The following is a 21,764-nucleotide window of genomic DNA, read 5'->3' as shown; positions in this document are numbered from 1 at the left end:
CCTGGCACAAAATACATGCTTGATAAATTTTTATCAAATAAGATAATGAATACCAACAATTGAATAACTACAAATATGAAAGCCTTCCAGATTTCCTGGGTCTTGTTTTCAGAGGTTACTCTTTCTATTGACATATTTGTTTTCAGCTTGAATAACTACATCTCATTTTATTACATCTTTTATCTTTTATCTAATTAAAGTTACTCTGCTTCACAAACCCTGAGAAAATAGCAAGGTTATCCACTAGAGAGTATTTCTTGACCCTCCTTCCCTTAATAAGCATCCCTGGCAATGTTTTTGACTTCCCAAAAGAGTTGTTACACAGATTTCATATTATTTAGATGGAGAAAGAAGAGAACAACATGATCAATGAAATTAAGGCTTTTGCATAATTAGGGGAAAAAACACCCTTTGCCTGGCACAACTTCAATCTTCCTTTCCACCAGCTGCTAAGTCATTTTCATATCCCTCGCTGCTTTCTCCAAGCACAAACACACCTGTTCTCCCAGCTCAATACCCATTTTATGCTGGCTTCTGTGAGCAGGAGATGTGAGTGTGTTTTGACTTGCGTCAGAGAGCTGAATAATCATCTCTTTATTCTGAAATGATAATAGCCCTCTTTGGCAGAGGTAAGTAGCTAAACACTGTTCAGCCTTAGAATTTTTCTCCCGAGACAGTGAACAGGACAGTTCACTTAGCAAACCATTTGTAAGATAACTACAAGCTCGAATTTCTCTGATCAACTTGTTGTATCAACCTGTGAAAACTTCCGTTATACTTTATGCAATGGCTAGAGATGCAAGTTTGCTGACCTCACCAGAAACAACTATTCTTATGCTTCCAGTCTGCTGTAGATGAAGTTGCCACCAGATTGGGTGACTGGCAGCCAGCATGGCATCTCTTCCTTTGACACTCAAGAAAGGAACGTGATCTATTGCATAAAGACTGCACAGTTTATGTATAAATAGGAAGAAAGCAAAAGCAAGCATCGGAGCACGAGATTAAGAGGCCAGTGGTAGAGCAATTGGTGTCCTGATAGACAATGATATTTGGCAAAAGTAGAGGCTATTCCCATCTCTGCTATTCTTTTTTTTTTTTTTTTTTTTGAGACAGAGTTTCGCGGTTGTTGCCCAGGCTGGAGTGCAATGGCACGATCTTGGTTCACCAAAACTTCTGCCTCTGGGGTTCAAGTGATTATTTTGCCTCAGCCTCCCAGGTAGCTAACATTACAGGCATGCACCACCACACCCAGCTAATTTTGTATGTTAGTAGAGATGAGGTTTCTCCATGTTGGTAAGGCTGGTCTCGAACTCCGACCTCAGGTGATCCACCTGCCTTGGCCTCCCAAAGTGTTGGGATTACAGGCGTGAGCCACTGCGCCCAGCCCCATCTCTGCTATTCTTTTATACTTCCATTTCATGTGGATGAACTATATGGAATTCAGGCATTTTGGTTCAGAGCATTTTTAGTGCTTTTTATCACAGAATATTCAGGAGTGACTGACTCATTTTTTATTGGGAGTTGATTATAGGGCCCCCAACCCCAGCTGATTTATAATAGTTTCCAAAGTAATGGTGTCATTCTGAGGACTTCAATCCATTGTTCCACTCTGTATTTTCCCATCTGGTTAATACACCACTCCTCTTAATTAGTAAAATGCCATCCTATCTGGTTCTCCCTTGCCAGAAAGTCATTCAGCTCCCAAATCACTTCTTCACCTCCATCACATAGTTTAGTATTTTGCAACAGGAAAACTGTAACATAGCATATTCTTGCTCTCACAGGGAAAAGTGAAACCCGCTACAGCAATGCTAATTAAGCAGAGTTTAACATTAGCTTTAATTTAAAGCGGCTCTCCTGAGACTTCTTACCATATAACCAGGGTGTCATAAAATATGAAGCCACACTCCCTCTCAATTAGCATCCATTTATTTGGGAACAACACCAAACAGCAATAAACAGGCACAACCTGTTCCTTTCTCTCATATTCTGCCCAGCAGCAGACTGCTTATTGTATTGGATAGTTGCTTCATAAGAAGTGACATCTTCTAGGTGACTAGATTAAACCAAATTGGAACCAGGAAAAATACCTTGCTGGCATTCCTCTCAAATCTTAGGTATATTTTTCCAATTGTAAGCTGCATCATGGCAGTGAGTTAACTGTTGAAATAACTTGCGTTAAAAGGAAGATGACTAAATCACACTCAAAATGGAATTGGCTTGGCCAGAGGTGATTGTAAGCAGAAAGCAAGCAGATGGAGGCTGCCGAGCCCGAGACTGTCACTGTGTTAGGTCTATGAATCAGGCTTTTAGAAACTTTTCCTATCTCTGCTGTAACACCTCCACCTTCCAGATCTAACCCTCCATCAGTCTTCTGTCTCTTGGCAGCTAGTGCCTGCATTTTGAGCCTTTCTGATTTCCCTCTGTCAAACTGTAAATGACTAGTATATCTCTGGTCAGTACTTAATGCTACTCTGCTAGTTTAGTCTATAATGTTCATGCTGGACCTCCCAGAGAAACATTTTTAGTATAGATGAGGCATTCAAATTGTTTTCTTTCCATTTTAGTTCATGAACACCAAAAGGAAGGACATTTTTAGAAGAAAGGAAAGGAACTTAGAATTCATCTATTAGCCTGCATCAAATCCTGGCACATTGGGTAACTGCTTAATCCAACTGTGTCAGTTGTTCCTACTGGGAAGACCTCAACGCATTTACAAATGCATAGAAGTAATAATTTAAAAACTGTCTGGATAAGGTGATCTTGGCAAATTCAACCCAAACACAGAAGCCTTCTGCTTTTTCTTGTTATGTAGATCAGAGCTAGAATTTTAATAAATAATAAATAAGAGAGGTGGGAAAAAGAAAAAAAATTATGGGAAATATCAATAATATCAAACATCTTCTAGCGCCCATCTGTTGCATAATCCATTAGCTGGGAAATTGCAGGGAGCCCTAATAATAGTACTTGAGATTTAGATAGCACATTTCAAACAAAGAGCTTTGCCATCACTAATCTCATCTATTCTCATGACATCCTTTTAGGGTGAGTGCCTGGGACAGGTATTATTATCTATGTTTTACAAATAGAAACACCAGGTACAGAGTTTAGTGATTTAAGCAAGGTTATATACTGTTAGCCAGGGGAAATATAATATGTATACCAAGTGCTATAACTATAGTACATCATTTTAGCAGCTACACTGTTCAGCTCTATTCAGACATGGTCCCAGATGTAATTTAATGACCTAAACAGCACCGTCCATAAGCTACTTGCGGGAAAAGGTTAGATCCTCTTTTTTTTTTTTTTTTTTTTTGAGACAGAGTCTCGCTCTGTCGCCCGGGCTGGAGTGCAGTGGCCGGATCTCAGCTCACTGCAAGCTCCGCCTCCCGGGTTCACGCCATTCTCCTGCCTCAGCCTCCCGAGTAGCTCGGACTACAGGCGCCCACCACCGCGCCCGGCTAATTTTTTGTATTTTTTAGTAGAGACGGGGTTTCACCGTGTTAACCAGGATGGTCTCGATCTCCTGACCTCGTGATCCGCCCGTCTCGGCCTCCCAAAGTGCTGGGATTACAGGCTTGAGCCACCGCGCCCGGCCTAGCTCCTCTTTTTAAGGGGACATAACACTCTTATGTTCTTTATAAATGCATAACAAATGTCCTTTGCCTGGATGAAACACTTAGAAGTCCTTTCCCCAGCATGCATTTGTCCTTTTTTTTTTTTTTTTATCCCCCCCAAGACAGAGTCTCACTCTATTGCCCAGGCTGGAGTGCAGTGGCCTGATCTCAGCTCACTGCAACCTTCACCTCACAGATTCAAGCAATTCTCCTGCCTCAGCCTCCCAAGTAGCTGGAACTACAGGAGTGTGCCACCATGTCTGGCTAATTTTTGTATTTTTTAGTAGAGACGGGGTTTCACCACGTTGGCCAGGCTGGTCTTGAACTCCTGATCTCATGATCTGCCTGCCTTGGTCTCCCAAAGTGCTGGGATTACAGGTGTGAGCCACTGCACCCGGCTGCATTTATCCTTTTGATTGAAATATATGTTTATCACAGTCAGTGTCAGTCGTATATATATATATGTGTGTGCGTGTGTGTGTGTTTGTGTATATATATGTACGTGTGTGGGCACATGTGTGAGGAGATATGTGTTTATGTGTGAAACTTTGATATGCTGGCCAAATCTGAGGCTGAGCTACTGTCATTAGAACAAATTTAGATAAAAAGCAGCAGGAAATCTGGTCAGAGACAAATATGTTACAAAGTTCTGTCAGTCTCAGATGCACTCCAGCAGGTTTCCTCGGAGTCTGCAGTTGGGTGTTATCTTCCACTAATGGAAATATTCCTAGTTGGGGGTCCGAATAGACTTGGCTATGGGCAAGACCATGGTGTTCCACACGAAAAATCATAGGGAGAACAGTGGGTCCTTTCATATTTGAGAAACGTTTAGCAAATCAGTAAAGAAGGGCAAATATCACATTTTAAAGTACTTTCTAGATTTCTCAGTTTTGCTTATCGTTATAACTTTGGAAACAAGTATTTAATAGAATTAGTTCATTCAGTCAACAAATATCAATTAAGCTCTTACTATGTGTGAGATCTTTATCTGGCAGCTGGGGACAGATCATATAACATGACATCCTAGGTCCCTGTCTGCATGGAACCGATGTTCAAGGGGAGAGATAGATAATAAGCAAGAAAAGAATGGGACTACAGAAAATTAACACATTAAAAAAAACAAAGAAGATAATTAGGGATTTTTATCTTATAAAATAAATAGGATTAGGGAGGAGAGAGAGAGAGAGAGAGGAACTGAAAAAGGCCCTTTTGGACAAGGTGATCAGAGAAGACTTTTGAGAGGGTGACTTTGAACAACTGGGGCCTAGAGTTGTTGACAAAATGATATTTGTGATATTTATGTGTTTCTTAATCTCTACTGGGTCTCACATGCTGTAAAAGTAGAACAATATTTAATTATTAATTCCTTTGGAATAAAGCTTGCTATTCAACACACACTTTGGTTCTTATGGAGCCATGGTTCTCAAACTTTCTGGTCTCAGGATACCTTACACTCTTAACAGTTGTTTATATGAATTATATTAAGATATACTGTATTTGAAATTAGAGAAATTTTAACATATTTATTTATTGAAAAATAATGTGATGGTTTTATTACTATTAACATAAGCAACATATATATTTACATATTATAGATTTATATTTAATTATTTTTTAAAACAGAACCAACTAGTGAGGAGAGCGACATTGTGTTACATTTTTGCAAATCTCTTTACTGTCTGGCTTAATAGAAGACAGCTGGATTTGCATGTCTGCTCCTGCATTCAATCTGTCATGAAATGTTTCAGTTGAAGTGTATATTTTTAAAAAATCCATCCTCACACAGCTATATAGTTGGAAAAGGGAGGATCTCATGTTCCTCTGAGAACCCACTGTCCTAGAGTAGCTTTTAACTCAGTGTATGTAAAGCAATTCCAGGACAAGTGAAAAATCTCCATGGGAAGCCAGATATCTGGTGATCCTGATCATCTTCACATTTATTACTTTTCAGCGGTTTACCTCCCTGTTGTTATGGGCATGCATCAGGTTAAACTCACATAGCAATAAAACTCAAATTTGACTTCCAGCAGCTTGTTCCTTTTTGAGCAATTTGCAAAGTGACTTTTAAATCTCTGAACATAGAAAATGTAGCAGGTGGTAGGAATTTACACACTATGACTCCTATTTTCACTTTATTTTCTACGACCAATTTCATTGTACTCTGGAGACTTCATTCCCACTGATGGCAGTATACACTGGCTATGTCAATGACACATATTACCTCTGCAGGTTCAAAACAGTCTCTTCAGTAATTACTCAGTTTTCCAAGGTCTCTTCTCAGAGGCAAGTTTATGGGAATCTTATACTTCAGGGCCCCTCATTTGCCCAGGACCCTTTCAAGGCCTGGGAGGGGCCCCAGCAATTTTCTATTTATAATTTTGTATTCTTTTTCCTAAAGAGGGTTCTATAAATTGTGTAAACCTCAGGCAAGGCAAAACCTGGATTCTCCCCCTTTCCCCTTCTGTGTGTCTTCCTTTCCCCCTCCTTCTCAAGGTGGCAGCTAGAGGTGAGAGGGGATACTAACTAGCCTTTTGGCAATGGGAGAGGGATGTCTGTTCTTGTGAGGGATGTCTGGGTTCTTGCTGAACGAGCTTCTGAAGTGCCCTTGGGCCTGGGAACTATGATGGAAACTATTCTTCTTTGCTAGCTTGGCTCTCACTTTAATAGTTGCAGTGAGATAAATCTTCTGGGGTCTGGCTGTGATCCCTGACTTAGCTTTTGCTTTGTGGTCCTCTGCTGAAGAGTTATCTCATCCACGATCTTGGTAAACCTCTCATGAGCTTGACAGTTGGCACCCTGAACTATCTTCTGTGACTACCCAAGTCACATGCTGGCCCTATGGAACAGGAAGCTCTCTTAGGCCCACCCGTTGGGCACCTTCTTTAGTTACTTCTCCTCTATTGCTCAAGTGCCATGTCAGGTGAAGCCCCATAATGACTGTGGGATTTCTCTGAGAAGCTTACAGTCTGACCAAGAGAAAGGTTCCTGTTTTGGGATCCTGCTCTCATCAACCAGTTTATGTGTTTCTACCACACAACCCATCTGAAGTTTAACCCTAAGGAGGTAAGGGAGAAGTGAGTACATTTGATCTGATCTCATGCCCACCTCCCCTCACCTCCCTCTCCCCCACCCTCCCCTCACCTCCCTCCCTCCCTCACCCTTCCCTCACCTCCCTCCCTCCCTCTCCTTCCCTCCCTCCTTCTCTCTCTCTCTTTCTTTCTCTTTCTCTCTTTTCTTTTTCTTTTCTTTTCTTTTTTCTTTTCCCTCCCTCCCTCCCTCCCTCCCTCCCTCCCTCCCTCCTTTCTTTCTTTCTTTCTTTCTTTCTTTCTTTCTTTCTTTCTTTCTTTCTTTCTTTCTTTCTTTCTTTCTTTCTTTCTTTCTTTCTTTCTCTTTCTTTCTTTCTTTCTTTCTTTCTTTCTTTCTTTCTTTCTTTCTTTCTTTCTTTCTTTTCTTTCTTTCTTTCTTCTTTCTTTCTTTCTTTCTCCTTCCTTCCTTCCTTCCGTCTTTTTCCATCTTTCTCTCTCTCTCTTTCTTTCTTTCTCTCTCTTTCATTTATTTAGTTATTTTTGCTATCTTAACCATTTTTAAGTATGGAGTTCAGCAGTGTTAAGTATATTCATTGTTGTGAAACATTATCTCCAAAACTCTTTTCATGTAGCAAATGTAACACTTTCTACCATTAAACAACTCCTCTTTTCTTCCTCTCTCCATTTCCTGGAAACCACCACTGTACTTTCTGATTCTATAAATTTGACTATTCTAGATACCTCATGTAAGTGGAATAATAGAATATTTGTCTTTTTGTGGCTTATTTCACTTAATGTCTTCAAGTTTTATTCATGTTGTAGCATGTGACAGAATTTCCTTCCTTTTCAAGGCCGAATAATATTTCATTGTGTGTGTATAAACACACACACACACACACACAACTTTTTTTTATTCCTTTCATCTGCGGATGGGCATTTGGTTTACTTCCACCTCTTGGCTGTGTGAATAACACCACGAACATGAATATATACAAGTATCTCTTCAAGACTCTGCTTCAAATTCTTTTAGATATATGCCCCTAGTAGAATCGCTGGGTCTTTTCCATAGTAGTTGCACCATTTTACAACCCTACCAATAGTGCGCAAGTGTTCCAATTTGTTCACATCCTTGCCAGTGCATGTGATTTTCTGTTTTTTTTTTTTTTTTTTTTTTAATATAATGACCATCATAATGAGTTTGAGGTGATATCTCATTGTGCTTTTGATTTGCATTTCTCTGATGAGTGGTAATGTTGAATATCTTTCCATATGCTTGTTAGCTATTTGTATATCTTCTTTGGAGTAATGTCTATTCAGATTCTTTGCCTGTTTTTCTTTTCTTCTTTTGCTGACATCTCCTGCCACCGTGTGAAAAGGTCTTCCTTTCTTGGGTCAGGAAATTCCTATATCTAATAGTCTTGTCTCTCCTGCACTGTGGTTCCTTGTAAAGCTCTATGCTTCAGTTTTCTCTACCTAGTTCATGAAAAGTAAAATTTCGCTTCACAAGTAAAGCCTGGAATTTGCAAATCAAAATAAGTTGTTTAGACTATTGTCCTACTGACTCAAAAGGTGATTAATTCCCTAGTTTAGGATTTATTATAAAGGGAGATTCTCCCAAGGCAATATATGAATCCACTCAATCCTGCTCTCCACTCCATCCCCACTTCCATCTTCCTTGCTGCAGTTCTAGTTTAAGCCCTGATCATTTTTCATGAGAACTCTCTCAGTAGGCTTCTGTTTTGTTTCCCCATGTCTGATCTTGATCCTTTCAAGCTATCTTGCTCCTTATTGCTAGAGTGCTGCTATTTTCAAAATGTGATTTTGATAATTACTCAATGCTTAAAACTTTTCAATGGCTCCTGTGGCCTACAATAAAAAGTCCAGATTTCTTAGTGCAGTATATAAGGCTACTTACATGAGTTTTGACTACTAGTTTGTGTCTCTCTACCATACTCTGAATACCTTTTCTTCCTCGTAGTACTTAAGCCTTCCTCTTAAGTCAGTCTCTCATAGTCAGTCTCTTGAGGGAAGGGCCCTGTGTTACACATCTTCACATCCTTTTGTCTCACATAGTTTCTGACACAAGATAGGTACATGATAAATATTTGCTGAATTAATGGAGGTAAATAATTATGTCTAATTGTTCGTTTTATTATTATTTTTTTATTTTTTAATGAGACAGAGTCTTGCTCTGTCGTCCAGGCTGGAGTGTAGTGGCGCGGTCTCCGCTCACTGCAAGCTCCGCCTCCCGCGTTCACGCCATTCTCCTGCCTCAGCCTCCTGAGTAGCTGGGACTCCAGGCGCCTGCCACCATGCCCGGCTAATTTTTTTGTATTTTTAGTGGAGACGGGGTTTCACCATGTTAGCCAGGATGGTCTCGATCTCCTGACCTCGTAATCTGCCTGCCTCAGCCTCCTAAAGTGCTAGGATTACAGGCGTGAGCCACCGTGCCCGGTCCATTTTATTATTTTGAACTCTATTATATTGGCTTTTTCTTAAGCTGGAATGTATATGTATATAATTAAATTAACTTTTCCTAAAACCACATATATATGGCTTTAGAAAGTATATAGGATAATATAGGATATATATATGTATCTATATATGACACACACATTAATATCCTATCATTATCCTATATATTTTATCCTATATTATTTTATATATTATCCTATATATTTTCTAAAGCCATATATATATGTGACTTTAGGAAAAGCAAATTAATTATACACATATATATTTCAGATTACACACACATATATATGTCCTATTAAGACATGTAAGTACAGGGATACATAATATTTTGGGTCAAATTCCATCATCCTTAAAATCAACATTGATAAACTAATAAAATTTAGAGACTGAAAAGAGATGAAATTATGTGATTCATGCCCAAAGATTTACAATCTGCTAATGACTTCATAGCAGAGTTTTAATAAAATGTCCTAAATAAGTAAGTAATTACAAAGAAAGAGGGAGTCATTCTACTTTTAATTTCACCCTTACACATTTTAATGGAAAAGGCACTGTTCTTTTCACTGTCCATTTCTTCTTGTCTCAGACTCATGGTTCAGGGGTTTACTCATTTAAGGCATAAAGATCTTCCTGATATTTAAGAGATATTCTTCCTCATTTTACCATGACTTAACTTTGCATGCTGAACCAAATATGGCAGAATCAAATAATGCATTATGCACTATGTTTTCAAAGTTATTATTATTATTTTACTGTGTAGAATACCTATTCTGGACCTCTTGGTTCCAAAATATCATGATTGACCGTCAGCACCGTGGGGGCTGATATTTAGAAAGTCCTTTCAGCTACATTTCGTATGTTCTTTCTCAAAATATTCCTGTGCTTCAGTATTCCTTAGCCAATACTTACCTGGCAGGGAAATGTGTCTTATCTCTTTTGTGTAGATGATTAAAGTGCTGCACAACTGTAAGGTGGTTTCATTCTTCTGTTTTCTACCCTACACCTGTGACTTTGACAGGGGGCTCTTGATGGGCCTGGGAATAGCTTGCAGATGTGTATGTACCAGCAGTATGTTAGGATTCAGTCTGAAAACTAGCAAGTCTCCAGCCTTGGCATCCAGGGCTAGATGTTTCTCACATTTTATTTCTTTCCTACATTTCTTCCTGTTCGGCCCCAGGTTTTCCAGAATCATGGTTAGGTTTATATTGGTTAAAGTTTTTCTTTGTTTCTTAAAACTTCCTCTTGTAGTTTAAAAACCTGAAGATCCTCAGAGCTTGAGCCTTGACCTTAGATGTGGAGAATCTGGGGTCTGTGCAGCTGTGATCCTACTTGAATAAGTTTGGGCAAGTCATGGGACAGGAGTCTCTGTTTCTTCATCTGTTATATGGGTTTATTATCACCTGACAAACAGGTTTCTTTAAAGTTTCCATGAGATTATTTGTGAGTGAGTGCTTTGAAAGGTGTAAACTATTGTACAATTTTGACCTGGTATAATAATGTTGTTTTTTTTTTTTTTTTTTTTTTTTTCCAGGACAGAGTCTTGCTCTGTCGCCCAGGCTGGAGTGCAGTGGCATGATCTTGGTTCACTGCAACCTCTGCTGTCTGGGTTCAAGCGATTCTCCTGGCTCAGCCTCCCGAGTAGCTGGGATTACAGGTGTGTGCCACCATGCCCGGCTAATTTTTGTATTTTTAGTAGAGACGGGAGTTTCAGCATCTTGGCCAGGCTGGTCTTGAACTCCTCACCTTGTGAACCACCCATCTCGGCCTCCCAAAGTGCTGGGATTACAGGTGTGAGCCACTGTGCCTGGCCCAATAATGATGTATTTTTTAACCTATGGCTATTAAATTCCTATGGGCAATTATGTGGGATGAATCTTTGCTGTAATAACCAGCCATTTCAGCTAATGCAGCCAAACATCTGCTCAAATCCACTGTAATGATATTTCAACTGAATTGGTTAATAGACCTGTATAGAGAGAGTCCAAAATAGCCTCAAAATTTAACTTTGCTTTTAATAAAGAAGCTTCCTGTTTGTCTCATTAATGGCACCTGTCTGACTCACTTCTGAGCCAGATGTTGTACTTCATCGTTTCATAATGTGTCATTTCTGCACACCGACTTTCTTTTCATAGTTTCTGAAGCAAAATCTATTTCATCCCATCACCAGGATATTGTTGGTGACAGCTGCAACACCTGAATAGGTAGCTTTAGCTTTCACATGGACACAGCTATGGAAAATGTTCTCAGAATCAAGCCAGCAGGGAATGAAACATATGGCAGGCAGTGGAAGAAGTGAAGTCTCGTTTCTATAACAAACCCCTCCGAGTTTTGACAAGGCTCTCTGATACACTGTCAAACCACCCCAGGGCTGAGAGGCAGGTAACTCTTCTCTATCTCTAGTCTGAGCACTAAGATTTGCCTGAGGAAAGAACTTCCTTACATTGTTATCCAAAAACTGTGAGTTCTTCATGATTAGATATAATAAATAGTTTGTAACCCCTAGCTGCTCATCAGATTCACCTGCATAGATACTTAGAACTCTCCCGAATTCCCACCCCCTGCATCCTTCAATATTTTAATTCAGTAGGTCAGGGACGGGGCTCAGGCATCTTTTTATTTATTCATTTTTAAGTTCTTCTGGTGTTACTGATGTGCAAAAAGCTAGGCAGAAATGTATTAGAGAATCTAATTATCAAATGGATGGTTGTTCTAGAGGATGGACTTTAAAGACCTCTGCCAAAGCTGAGTTTGTAAGAGTGGATGAAGATAAATCTTCACTTGCAGGGGTCAAAGTCTGCAATGCATACAGGAACTAATAGGAAAGGTGAATGTGAAGTGTGAAGCAGCTTGTACAATATAATAAGTAGTGGTGGGGATTGTGGCAAACAGGAGAATGAAGCTCTGTTGAAAGGCACATTAGCTAACAAAATGTCACTGTGGACAGATTTGGCCTTTGTTCCTCTCTTTTACCTGAGTGTAAAGTCTTCATGCCTGGAGTTTTCTTCAGTTTCTCCTGTGTGAAATACTCAGTGTTATTTTCCTTTTGAGATTTTAAAAATAATGTTAAAACATTAAATGTAAGAGGGGTATCTTGTAGACTGCTTTTCACAAAGGTGGAGTAGAGGAATATGATTAAAATGGATCCATTTCCATTTCTCATTTTATCCCCCAGCTTACCCCATCTGACTATATGGATAGCAAGTTTGAGTTGGATGAGGCTAAGCAGGGCATTGTGAACTTGACATTCAGTTTTTCTCAATTTCTTCTACTCCTGGATTCACTCCTAATCCTGTAGGACAGTGGTAAGAAAAACCAATAAAATAAGAGAAATATAAATGAATAGGAAGCACTTCAAGAAGATTTGAAGAACTATTTTAAAGTTAGAAGTATTTTAGGGGCATCTGCTGAAAATGTTGCCTAACTGTGGTATTTCTTTTTTTCACTCTGGGGCAATGAAATTTTATGAGTCACTAAATACATATTTTGAAATCTGGCTTCACTGCTTTTTTCCAGAATGCTGTAAATTCTCATCATGAGAATTTACTTCTTGTCAGTCTTTTGATACTACACTCTCAATCATTTTCTGGGTAATTTACAGATGGTGGTACCTAATTGCCTGAAGTCTTAGTTTCCTATTAATTCTCTAGGCTAGGGTAAGGCATAGGGCAAGGAATGAAAATGTTAAATTTTATGTGAAGGCAGGCTTAAATTTTGACCTTCCCTAACTGTGCAATTTTTATCTTTGTGCTTGTTTCATTTGTTAATGTAAATTCTTATATTTAGCATTATTTAGACATGATTTCATACAGATTCAAAGATTCTCTTGACTTAAAATTTTGTTCTGACACCTCTAGTCTTAACTACAGCTACCAGTTTTGGAACTCTGATCCATGTGAGATCCTGAGATGTTTTAATTTAGTTTGTTGATTTTATTTTGTAGAGAAATTAATTTTACATAGACATAAGGTAACAACTGCTCTTTTTTTATAAGTAAATTTTTAAAAATTTTAACTGAATATTTATGAGCATCAAAGAGAGTTTTAGTTTTCCTGTATGTCTGTGCTGTTTGATACATGGAAAATGTGGATGAGCAATAGGTACTAGCCATTTTCATGTGTGTGAAATAAAAATTTCTTCTATGATTGTACATTTTAGGCTATTGGCTTAAGGGTAAGGAAAGGACTATATTATAGTTCTCTGCTTCTGATCATAGTGGTTTTTTCCTCCCTATGGCTATATTGCCTGATTGTCTTCTGATTTTTATTTTTTACTGGGGTCCTGGTTCTGTATTTGTGAACTTATGTTTTGACTTATGAAGTTTTATATTAAGAGCTAGGTGATGAATAGAAAATGACTATCAATGATACCACATCAAAATTGGCTGCCTAGAGTATGTATAATTTTCTCTCTTATCTCCCTCTTCTCAAATTTTATGGATTCCTCTAAAGTATTTTAGAGTTTCATTGAAACCTGATTACCCTCATAGTGAGAAATGTCTATAAGTAACACCATTAGGCAACCTGGTGGGAGGTATAAAAGGAAAGTTCTGGAGTGAGTTTGCAATTACATGTGCCAGGAAATTTAGGATAATATGAAGTCCAGCTCTTTAATAACCATGTTAATTAGTGAAAATGTGATGGAGAAAATGGATGGAATCCTGCATATGTATGTAAACTTTTAGAAAAGTAGCCCTCACGCATACCCTAACATCTCAGATGTCAACATTGAGTTCTGGCTGGTCACATTAGTTTCTTAAGTGGTACTGCCTAACCTTAGGCATTGCTTCTAGAGTGTGAAAGATTGTGTTTTGGGTAAGTTACTCTTTGCATTTACCAGGAAAACTCCTTGGGGTGTCTAAAGGCACAGAGTTTATTGCTGAAGCAAACTACAAGAACTCTTAGAACCACAGCATTCTTAGGATGACAGTGAGAAGCTTGGAATGGGAGATCATCCTGAGTTGCCAACATTTCCCAGCAACTGGTTTCTAGTTGAGAACAAATATGCATTTATTTTAGAATCTGTGGAGGTGCTTTCACTTTTTTTTTGTTTTGTTTTGTTTCCACTTTTGACTTTGGAATTAGTGAGGGAGATTTTGCCAGCAAAGGATAAGATCCTAACATGCTGGAATCCTAATTAATTGCTTTGGGAAAGATATTCAATCTACTTGCCTGAGGGTTAATGACCAGTTTTGTTTTCCTGACTTTCCTAAAGAGAACTGCTTCATATGCAGCCTGGATGTGGGCGGGGCATAGAAGTTAAGAAAAACAGGCCCAGCTTTGGGGGGCAATGCTTGAGTGACTTAAAGTAAAGTTGTTTTGTTTTGGTTTTTTTCCCCCCTCATAGGATGCCTCTATGTCCCTCACTGATTTTTGCTCTCCCAAATATCACATATATCAATCCCATAATATTTGATTAAAATATTAGAATAGTTTTGAATTCTATTGCCTCTTGCATCAGAACATAGCTTACCCAGACAGCCACATCACAATGAGCACATTATTGATTATTCATGAAGACACCCTAGGCATTGTAATTTTTAGCTCTTCTTTAAATCAAATAGGCCTGCTTACATAATTGAAAAGATTAATAGGAGCAGGGGCTGCAAGTGAAGAAATGGAAGGCCAACTTGCAAATCTGATTAAAATGTCTAGTATATTGAAATTGAGGAGATGTAAAATTAAGAAAGTTACAAGCAGGAAATGGCAAACACCAGCTGAGGCGATAGGGAATGCCATATGTTATATGTTCTTCATGCTTTTTTTTTCCTCTTGCTTTTTTCAAGAAAGACTATATATAAAATACACACATTATATATATACATGCATACATTACCCTGGCACATGTATCATTAAGGATCTCCTTGGAAAGACAAGTTGATATATTTATTTTTTGGAAACAAAAATTCAAAGTTATTTTCTGCAGCATCAGGTTTGCATTTATACCAGTAATCCCACGACTCTCTTCATTGTTGAAGATTTAAAATTCTAGTCAGTTTACTTTTGGTTTTCCTGTTAGATTTTTATCTGTCCAAGTTCTGAGCTCTGCTGTCTCTCTGTGTTTCTGTTGATGAGCATCCAAGGAATAGTTTTGAAGCCTGTTCCAATCTATTCTTCCCACAATATTTGTTTAACACAGGATAAACAACTGATCACAAAGGATAAACAATGATAGAATATTCTTAATCTTATTGTATTAGGGCCATGCAAATCTGGGAAGCATTTATTAAGTGAAGGCAAATGTAAATTTTATGTTATTTCATAATGTGAAACTACTTTTGGATATCAAGATGAATTATCCCATTTATATTCCCTGTTTAGATTTACTTTAAAAATTTGACATTTCCTTCTGAAATTCACTGTTCAAAACCTGTCTGCATATTTATATTTTTTCATCATATACTGCTATAAACAATAATCAATGAAGGATCCAAAAAAAAAGTCCAGAATTACTAGTTGTTAAGAAAATCGACAGCTTTTGAAAAAGGAGCAGGTATTCATCCTGTCAGCTCATCTACATCTCTCCAGGCCTTAGATGTCTTTGACCTCCCTAGTTTGCCTTCCAGATGGCAATAGCAACTAAATTTCCTCTACATGTTCTGTATTCTGAATTCATAGAGCTCATTTAAAAAGAAACATCTCAGCCTTGATGAACAATTTATCATTATTTAATAGATTTACAAAATTACATCAAGAATGCTCTTCCTGAGAGGAAGTCAAATTGTCTCTGTTTGCAGATGACATGATTGTATATTTAGAAAACCCCATCATCTCAGCCCCAGATCTCCTTAAGCTGATAAGCAACTTCAGCAAAGTCTCAGGATACAAAATCAATGTGCAAAAGTCACAAGCATTCCTATACACCAATACTAGACAAACAGCCAAATCACGAGTGAACACCCATTCACATTGCTACAAAGAGAATAAAATGCCTAGGATACAACTTACAAGGGATGTGAAAGACCTCTTCAAGGAGAACTATAAACCACTGCTCAAGGAAATCAAAGAGGACATAAACAAATGGAAAAACATGCCATGCTCATGGACAGGAAGAGTCAATATCATGAAAATGGTCATACTGCCCCAAGTAATTTATAGATTCAGTGCTATCCCCATCAAGCTACCATTGACATTTTTCACAGAATTAGCAAAAACTACCTTAAATTTCACATGGAACCAAAAAAGAGCCCATATAGCTAAGACAATCCTAAGCAAAAAGAGCAAAGCTGGAGGCATCACGCTACCTGACTTCAAAATATACTACAAGGCTACAGTAACCAAAACAACATGGTACTGGTACCAAAACAGAGATATAGACGAAAGGAACAGAACAGAGGCCTCAGAAATAATGCCACAGGTGTACAACCATCTGATCTTTGACAAACCTGACAAAAACAAATGGGGAAAGGATTCCCTATTTAATAAATGGTGTTGGGAAAACTGACTAGCCATATGAAGAAAACTAAAACTGGACCCCTTCCTTATACCTTATCCAAAAATTAACTCAAGATAGATTAAAGACTTAAATGTAACACCTAAAACCATAAAAACCCTAGAAGAAAACCTACGCAGTACCATTCAGGACATAGGCATGGGCAAAGATTTCATGACTAAAACACCAAAAGCCATGGCAACAAAAGCCAAAATTGACAAATGGTATCTAATTAAACTAAAGAGTTTCTGCACAGCAAAAGAAACTGTCATCAGAGTGAACAGGCAACCTACAGAATAGGAGAAAATTTTTGCAACCTATCCATCTGACAAAGAGCTAATATCCAGAATCTACAAAGAACTTAAATATACAAGAAAAAAAAACATCAAACAGTGGGCAAATGATATGAACAGACACTTCTCAAAAGAAGACATTTATGTGGCCAAACATAGGAAAAAAAGCTCATCATCACGGGCCATCAGAGAAATGCAAATCAAAACCACGATGAGATACCATCTCATACCAGGTAGAATGGCAATTATTAAAAAGTCAGGAAACAACAGATGCTGGAGAGGATGTGGAGAAATAGGAACACTTTTATACTGTTGGTGGGAGTGTAAATTAGTTCAACCATTGTGGAAGAAAGTGTGGCAATTCCTCAAGGATCTAGAACCAGAAATACTGTTTGACCCAGCAATCCCATTACTGGGTATATACCCAAATGATTATAAATCATTCTACTATAAAGACACATGCATATATATGTTTATTGCAGCACTCTTCACAATAGCAAAGACTTGGAACCAACCCAAATGCCCATCAATGATTGACTGGATAAAGAAAATGTGGTACATATACACCATGGAATACTATGCAGCTATAAAAAAGGATGAGTTCATGTCCTTTGCAGGGACATGGATGATACTGGAAACCATCATTCTCAGCAAACTAACACAGAAACAGAAAACCAAACATCGCATGTTCTCACTCCTAAGTGGGAGTTGAATAATGTGAATGCATGGACACAGGGAGGAGAACATCACACACCAGGACCTGTCAGTGGGTGGGGGGCTAGGTGAGGGATAGCATTAGGAGAAATACCTAATATAGATGACGGGTTCATGGGTGCAGCAAACCACCATGGCACATGTATACCTGTGTAACAAACCTTCACGGTCTGCACATGTATCCCAGAACTTAAAGTATAATAATAATTTTTTTAAAAATGCTCTTCCTCTCCATGACAAAACAAATAGCGATGATATTTTCATTTTAGAAAGGAGCACATTGCTTAAATGGCTGATTTGTTCCATGGCTTAATTCTCTGCCATTTTGCAGTCTTGGAACCGGTAGGGACAGCTCTCTTTTTAGTAGACAATAAAAGTGGGCTCTACTAAAACAAATATGCTTTATAACCATCAGATACTTCATTCTGGATGTGACATTATCTTCTGGAAGACCCATTGGTAGAAGGAAAGGTTGCCTAGTTCAGTCAAGAATTGGCAGTGACCTGGTATGTCAGTTTAAGCTAAACATAGACTGCAACAAAAGCTCTTTGAATATTTACTTTTTTGTTTGTTTTGTTGTTGCTGTCGTTTTTTTTTTTTTTTAATTATTATACTTTAAGTTCTAGGGTACATGTGCATAACGTGCAGGTTTGTTACATATGTATACTTGTGCCATGTTGGTGTGCTGCACCAATCAACTCATCAGCACCCATCAACTCGTCATTTACATCAGGTATAACTCCCAATGCAATCCTTCCCCCCTCCCCGCTCCCCGTGATAGGCCCCAGTGTGTGATGTTCCCCTTCCCGAGTCCAAGTGATCTCATTGTTCAATTCCCACCTATGAGTGAGAACATGCGGTGTTTGGTTTTCTGTTCTTGTGATAGTTTGCTAAGAATGATGGTTTCCAGCTGCATCCATGTCCCTACAAAGGACACAAACTCATCCTTTTTTATGGCTGCATAGTATTCCATGGTGTATATGTGCCACATTTTCTTAATCCAGTCTGTCATTTTTTGAGACAGGGTTTCATTCTGCTATCCAGGCTGGAATGAAGTGGTGCTATCAGGGCTCACTGTAGCTTTGACCTCCTGAGCTTAAGCAATCCTCCCACCCCAGCCTCCTGAGTAGCTGGGATTACAAGTGTGTGCCACCACATCTGACTAATTTTTTATTTTTATTTTTGTAGAGACAGGGTCTCCCTTATGTTGCCCAGGCTGATCTTGAACTTCTGGGCTGAAGTGATCCTACTGTGTAAGCCTCCCAAAGTGCTGGGATTACAGGTATGAGCCACCACATCTGGCTGAATTTTTTCTTTTAACAAATGTCGCTGTGTCACATAGGCTGGAGTGCAGTACTCACAGGCCTTGAACTCCTGGGCTCAACCAATCCTCCCACCTCAGGCTCCTGAATAGCTGAGACCACTACATGTTGCCTTACCTAGACCAGCACTACTGGTGTGGATAAAAGCATTATACAAATTATTAATTCAGAATGCCAAAAAGGCTTAGGGTCTGGGGATTATATAGGGTTGGGGATTAAAAAAAAAAAAAAAAAAAAGCTATGTCTAGAAAGACATCAATAGTCTTTGGATTATTCTACAAATCCCTGAGTTACTACATGTTTCAGAAAAGTGCCTCCTCTACCTCCTCTTCCTCCTCTTTTTCTTAAATAAGTGAATTATCTACCTATGTTTTCATTGTCTATTGTATTTCATAAATGATAGTCTATGTCAGGAAATTGGAATCTCGAAGTAAGGAAATGAAAGTTTTCTTTGTTTTTCTTTTTTCTTTCTTTCTTTTTCTTTCTTTCTTTTTTTTTTTTTGAGACATATCTTGCTCTGTCACCCAGGCTGGAGTGCAGTGGTGCGATCTTGGCTCACTGCAAGCTCTGCCTCCCAGGTTCACGCCATTCTCCTGCCTCAGCCTCCCCAGTAGCTGGGACTACAGGTGCCCTCCGCCACGCCAGACTAATTTTTTTTTTTTTTGTATTTTTAGTAGAGATGGGGTTGCTAATTTTTTTTGTGTGTGTGTTTTTAATAGAGATGTGGTTTCACTGTGTTAACCAGGAGGGTCTCGATCTCCTGACCTCGTGATCCGCCCGCCTCGGCCTCCCAAAGTTCTGGGATTACAAGCATGAGCCACTGCGCTGCCCTCTCTTTTTAAATTATAAATGAAATAGTGGTTATAAATACAAAATCCCAGGGTAATTTGACTGACAAATGTAATCAGACCAAGCTAATTCTTTGTCTCAGTCTTCACAATTGGAGATGCAGAACAGCTGGCAGGAATCGATGTACTCTGTGTTTCTCATGGGAGAAAGAAAGAACACTGAAGGAAATAAGGACTATGCCAGGAGGGGTGATTAAGCAATTAGAATATTTTGAAGTCTAAAAGAACTGTAGTATCAGGAGAACAACTGAATGAGAAAATAAATTACAAAGAGTAAAGCAGGCTGTAGGTTTCGGGAAGATTCGTAGGTGTGTGAGAAACAAACAAGACATTTTGGAATCTTAATGTAATCTGTGAAGTAAAATAGACCTCTATTCCTTTCTATCATTCTCTTTGTCATTTTCTTCCTCCCCACTAAATCATGATGTTGAAGGTCAGTGAGAAGAGTCAATCTGGGCTGTTTCTCACGAAGGTGTACACCAGTCATCCAGAATGTCAGTATCCCTTATTCAGAGTGATTTTGATAAATGTGCTTAAATAAATAAACACTCCCATTTCAACTAAATAATTTGGTGGGAATCATAGGTAAAATGCCACAGTGTGAAGCAAGTCATATCACTGGTCCCCTGAAAAAGTGAAGGTGGTTTTTATGCTTGTAAATACTGAAAAATGATGTTTCTATATTACTTGTTTTTATAATGCTATTTTCATTCTGTGTGATGTTCAGGTTCTGAGTATCACAGGAGTGGAACGATAGACAAAAGGACAGGTACGAAAAGGGAAAGATAGGAAAAGCATTTAAACATTTTGTAGCATTTTCCAGAGTACTGGTGCGTCCTTTTTTTTTTTTTTTTTTTTTTTTTTTTTTGAGACAGACTCACATTGTCGCGTGGGCTGGTATGCAATGGTGCAATCTCGGCTTGTTGCAACCTCTGCCTCCTGAGTTCAAGCGATTCTCCTGCCTCAGCCTCCCAAGTAGCAGGATTACAGGCGTCTGCCACCACGCCCAGCTAATTTTTTGTATTTTTAGTAGAGATGAGGTTTCACTATGTTGGCCAGGCTGGTCTCCTGACCTCTTAATCTGACTGCCTCGGCCTCCCAAAGTGCTGGGATTATAGGCTTGAGCCACCATGCCAGGCCTGCTGCCTACTTTTTTTTTTTTTTTTTTTTAAAGGCTTGCTTTAATTGATTTATCTCTGTGCTTCTCTACAGAGCTTTCCTTATAAGTGAGCTGTTATATTTATGGTAGGATTAACATGTTATTGAGAGAGTTCTATTTCTTCCAAGATATTTTAGTTTCTCACTCTTTCAATTTCTATGGTTTAACCATTCCAAATTGATTTCTTCAGGTCTCCAAAATGTCCCAATGAAATGTAGATATACCAGGAAAGTTAATACCTTGAGCTTCCGTTGGTTGAAACCATGGTGGGGGTAGGCTCACTTCAGTGAGATAAACCCGCTTGAATGTAATAGAGGCTAAGTGTGAGGATGGGAGGACAGTCGTGTTCCCAGAGGACAGCTCAGCAGTAAGGTGAGAAACTTTTATGGAGCCAGGGAGTGCTGTAACTTGCTAGGAGAACTAGTTAGCAGCTGATTACAGCTTCCATTCTGAAGTTGAACAGATGAGTTACTTAAAATGGTTGCTGTGGGGGGCAGGTTGAAGAATTTTATGTCGTTCATCATCTTACTGAGAGTCATATATAAACAGGCTTACTTTCTATTTTAAAACAAAGAAAACAGAGGGCTCTGACAGAAGTACACTGTAATTGTGACCATGTGTGAAACCCAAATATAGGCCATAACAATATTTCTACCTGTCCCTGCAGGAACTAAGACATTTGGTGAACTACTTTCTAAAATTTCAAATAAATTATAAAAATTCAGCAAATATAAGAAAAGAAAATGAAAAAAAGTTACATGGAGTCTTATCTTCCAAAGATAACTGCTGATAACATTTTAGAGTATTTATTTCTGGTCTTTAAAAAAATTAATAATGTTTCAACTTGTTATGAAAGAAATAGATGGCCACTGCACAAAGTTT

General features: G+C 38.6%; 1 long non-coding RNA gene across 1 annotated transcript in view; it reads left to right on the top strand.

The window, feature by feature from the left end:
- The window catches only part of LOC144333389 (uncharacterized), a 73,081-nt gene extending 52,790 nt beyond the window's left edge, over positions 1 to 20,291 (top strand). The window contains exon 3 of the long non-coding RNA XR_013402008.1: positions 19,807 to 20,291. This is a non-coding gene — a long non-coding RNA (uncharacterized LOC144333389). The remainder of the gene's footprint in view (positions 1 to 19,806) is intronic.
- The last annotated feature ends 1,473 nt before the right edge of the window (positions 20,292 to 21,764 follow it).

This window comes from Macaca mulatta, chromosome 12 (genome assembly GCF_049350105.2).
Source record: "Macaca mulatta isolate MMU2019108-1 chromosome 12, T2T-MMU8v2.0, whole genome shotgun sequence".
NCBI lineage: Eukaryota > Metazoa > Chordata > Mammalia > Primates > Cercopithecidae > Macaca > Macaca mulatta.
This window is presented reverse-complemented; position numbering and strand designations above follow the sequence as displayed.